A 4,769-nucleotide genomic window follows, 5' to 3' on the forward strand; every position below is an offset into this window, starting at 1 on the left:
CCAACACCACAACTCAAAGTCATCAATTTTCTTTCTATCATCCCTATTCACTGTCCAACTCTCTGATGCATAGCATGTAATTGAAAAGACTATAGCCTGGATCAGGTGCACCTTAGTCTCCAGCCTGATGCCATTGCTCTTCAGTACTCTTGAGAGGTCCTTCACAGATGACTTTCCCAATGCAATTCGTCTCCTGATTTCCTAGCTGCTGTTATGAAGTGTGTTGACTGTGGAGCCAAGTAAACTAAAACTGGTAACTATCTCAATCTCTTCACTGTCCAAACTGTTAGTAGAAACCATCTATTTCTTCTTCCTTGGCTCTGGTTGTTGGTGCATATATCTGAATGATAGTGGTATTCACTGGACTTCCTTGTAAGTGTATGGATATTATCCTGTCACAATGTTTTACTTCAAGATGGATCTAGAAATATCTTTTTTTAACTATGAAATCAACCCTATTTTTTCTCACCTTTTCATCTCCGGAGTAATATATCATATGATCATCTGACTCAAAATGCCCCATGCCGGTCCATATCATCTCTCCAATGCCTAGTATGTCAATATTTATGCATTCCATTTCTTTCTTAACAATATCTAATTTTCCTACATTCGTGGTTCTCACGTCCCATGTTCCAACCACTAGTGTCTGCTTACAACTGTTTCTCTTCCTTTGTATTTCCATACTTGAAAGTTCTACCTCACCTGCCCTCTCTGTTAGTCTATGTGTGTTCTGTTTACACAGGGTTTTCAGAGGCCTGCTATTTTGGAAGTGGATGGCCAATCCTTCTTCCTAGTCTGTCTTTATCTGAATGTTCAGATTTAGAGGAATATCTGACAGACAAACAACTATAGAGCAGTGAAAGATAAATCCCTCATTGTGGAATTAACCATTAGTTACAGTGTTGTCCCTGCCCTTGGCCCACTTATGACCCACTTGACCCACTTATTTCCCAGCTCCACCCTCCACCAGGTTACCCCTTCACTTCTACCGAATCCCTTCAGCATTTATCTTCCATTGTCCAACCTATGATCTGACAGCTTGTATCTGAAGCTTTCTTGGCTCCTGTGATTCCAAACACGTCAACTGCTGACAATTTCTTTCTTTTTTTTTTTTGTCATATACAATATAATTTAAAATCCATTTCAACCTAAGGGGGAAAGCACCTTGTACTGATTACCATGAACTACATGAGTTTCAAGACTCATTTCCCCCTAGCTTGTATCCTTTCAGAAGTGAGCTATAGATTCCCATCTCTGATGTTTTAAAGCCTGGTAATATCCACGTTGAGATTCTTCCACAGAAAGCAGTGTGTGAAATATCTAATCAGTTTCCAGATCTGTGGACTGTCTATGGGAAGGAGGGACACAGGCCTCCCTGAAAGAGCCTCAAACCAAGCTGTGGCCTCAATGGTTACATACATCTATTTATCTTCAACCAGATACTGCACCAAGCTTTCTAATTCATTGATTTTTCTTAGTCCTTTAGAACCTGTTCACAAGAGTTGAGTTATTCAAGCAGTTTTCTTTGAGCAAGTTCCCTGGAGGTCTTGGAAATTTATCTTTGACCTGTTGTGGATCATGTGGCTTTTGACAAGATGTCCTGCAGCCAGTGCTGCCATCAGTGACAATTCCCCAGCCATCACTGTCCCACACACGATCCGGGCAAGCTGCCAGGCATTTTCCCCAGGATTGTCTCTGCAGGCTCCTTGAACACTTAACATCTGCAAACAGGCTTGCTGAGGTAGAAGGTTGGTTCCACCTCCCACTGTTCCAATTTCTATAGATGGCATGGTACAGCTGATATATAAATCTTCATTTGTGGGACCACTTGCTTCCATTAAAGTAATACAATTTGAGCTACCAACATTCTGGGCTGCATCCTGTTCACACGCAATGTAGATGGCAGTCACAATATTGGCTGCATGGGCGTTGTAGCCCCCTATGCTCCCAGCCATGGCAGAGCCCACTAGATTCTTATTAATGTTTACTTCAACTATAGCTTCGGTTGTAGTCTTTAGTACTTCTCTGACAACCTTGGCTGGAATGATAGCTTCACAAACAACAGACTTTCCTCTTCCTCCTATCCAATTGATAGCAGCAGGCTTCTTGTCCATACAGTAGTCACCACTAACTGCGAGGATCTGCATTTCAGGGAAAAGCTCCTGAAGTTTTGAAAGTGCTTTCTCTGTACCCTTCGAAATCATGTTCATCCCCATGGCATCACCTGTTCTGGACTGGAAACGGATATAAAGATTGCGTCCAGCCAGACTCGTGTGAATTTTCTGCAGCCGTGCAAATCTGCTGGTGCTGTCAAATACCTCCTTCATCACTGCAAAGCCTTCAGTGGTGTCAAGCCAGGCTTTGACTTCTGCAGAATCACAAGCACAGGGAAGCTGCACCACTGGACCACGAGTCATCCCTTCAGCAAGAACACGGCTGCTGGCACCTCCACCAAGGCCTATTGCTCTGCAGCCTCTGTTAGTACTGGCCACAAGACAACCCTCTGTTGTTGCCATTGGAACCTGAAATTCTTTTCCATCCAAGAACAGAGGTCCTGCCACTCCAACAGGAGTGGGCATATACCCAATAACATTCTCACAACAGGCTCCCATCACAAGTGAATAATTATAGTCCCTGTAAGGTAGATACTGGAGAGAAAAGGCTCTGGAAGCTTTTTGGAAAGTATCTGTCGTTGAATAGATACGCCTTGTTCATGCGTTTCCATAAGCGATTCCAGTTTGTAAGCTGGAATATGCTTAGCGTTGACTAATCTGATGACCTCAGCATCACTGAGGAATTTTGCACCTTTCTCTGTATTCCCAAGTATCTGTAGACATTCTTCATTAGGCCGAGGCCCCTTGGGAAATTTAATTTCAGGCTGCTGTGTCTCCAATACTGGTAAATTATCAAGTGAGAGAGAGACGCCAAACACAAATGTAGCTCTGTTCGAGGTGTCAGCTTCTGTCACTAAGGGTTTTATAACTTCAGCTTTTCTTTCTTGGTTTATTTCTGTCTCTTCCTCTACTGTAGGGATTTTCTGGTTATTTTTTACTAGGGTAGGTTCACGTCTACAACAATTGTCTTGGACTTTCTTTGGGTTCACGATAGGAGATGTGATAGGATTTTTCAATGACAATGTAGATTCTGTCTCTGCTTGTTCAAAGAAGATATACTTGACAGCCAGAAGTAGAGCTAAACTTAGAGTAATAACATGTTCAATATCCATACTGACCATTTTAGAGAGATAAAATTGCCAGAGAGAAACATTTGGTTCAATTCTCTTGGATACATTTTCATCCAATCCCAAGGAAAGCTTGGAATTTTCTGCTGTATTGTTTTGAGGGAAAGGATCAGCTATCCAACAACTATGAGCATGAACAAGAACCAAACCTAGAGACATAATCATCTTGACCCTCTGAGTTACAGGATTTGGTTTATTTTCTTCTTCCTCTAAAACACGAGCAAAATGACTGAGTTGCCGTATTGGACGACCCTCACGGCTTTCCCGAGAAAGGTTCATAGGGTTGCTATGAGTCATCCACGATGCCAAGGCACCTAACAAGAACAACAATTAATGCTAAAAGGTAACTCTGGTGGCCCAGTGGCAAGAAGCTGTAGTGCAATCCCAAATGCACATAGTTCAAGCTGCTGCTCCACGGGAGAAGAATGAGCAATCTCTTCCGGTGTAACTCACTGCTTCTGAAAACCTCTAATACTAAGGAAACACAGGCTGGGAAAAAAAGTCATGGACACGAAGTAGTTGGCAAGAACTGACATGCAGCCAAAACAGCACATAATTTCAAGCTGGCGCACCCCTGACATGGTACCCACTCCAATCACAAGACATTCAACAAGAGCATCAAGGGTGAATGTGGGACCTAAAATTGCCATTCCACATGCAATATTTTCCCTTACTTCATCCTGGGAGTTAGAACTAAGAGCAAACTTCGCTAACGTACTTGTTCTTGAAAGGTCAATCAAAAGCAGAAAAAAGGGTAAAGCTTCATTCAAGCCTGTCAATTCTTTATCTAAGAAATGAATGACAACAGTACTAAATACGAAACTTGAGAAAATGGTAAAGCATCCAGCAATACCCAAAATATATTTTGATCCAAGTTGACGTAAATTCTGGAACTGGAAGTAAATATACAGTATTGCAATGCATCGTGTTATTGTCAGAATTATAATGTCACTGCTCAAAACATCCTCTTCAAACTTTGGACACTCATAATTCCAACCACAGATCTTATCATTACCAGTGAACATGTTCATGGACATCATACAGATGGTCAGTGTCACTGTGCCCACTATGACTTCCCAAGGATGGGAGGCCACAAAGAGGCCATGCATTCGAAAAAGTCTTGACAGCATGGTAGATACAGGGTTCTTGGATCCAGGGTCGGAAAAAATTCAGAAACCGTTACCAACAAAGCCCAAATCGTGCTCCCACACACCCACTCCAGCCTCCCCTGACAGCCACCTCCAAACTCGCCTCCTGATCTCACTAGAGGGCCCGGAACCCTGGCGCCGGCTCTCTGGCCATCTCCAGTCAACAGAGCTGACAATTTCTTATGATGTGATAGTGGGCTTATATAGCATTTCCTCCTGGGTTTTCTCTCTGCTCACAAAAGAAAGATGATATAGAGTTCTCTCAACTGCCCCTAGAGAATGAAGCCATCTATCACAGAGGTTTCCCCCAGCCCAGACTCAGTTAATAAGTCATTAATGTTCTAAAGGTCTGAAGGAAATCAATTGGATGGAAGCGTTAT

At 42.7% G+C, this 4,769-nt stretch overlaps 1 pseudogene; it reads right to left on the reverse strand.

Moving 5' to 3' along the window:
- Window positions 1-1,511: 1,511 nt before the first annotated feature.
- On the reverse strand, window positions 1,512-4,371 carry LOC102873206 (annotated as a pseudogene).
- Window positions 4,372-4,769: the final 398 nt, after the last annotated feature.

This window comes from Elephantulus edwardii, unplaced genomic scaffold (assembly GCF_000299155.1).
Source record: "Elephantulus edwardii isolate Elephantulus edwardi_28Jun2011 unplaced genomic scaffold, EleEdw1.0 scaffold00275, whole genome shotgun sequence".
NCBI classification, from domain to species: domain Eukaryota; kingdom Metazoa; phylum Chordata; class Mammalia; order Macroscelidea; family Macroscelididae; genus Elephantulus; species Elephantulus edwardii.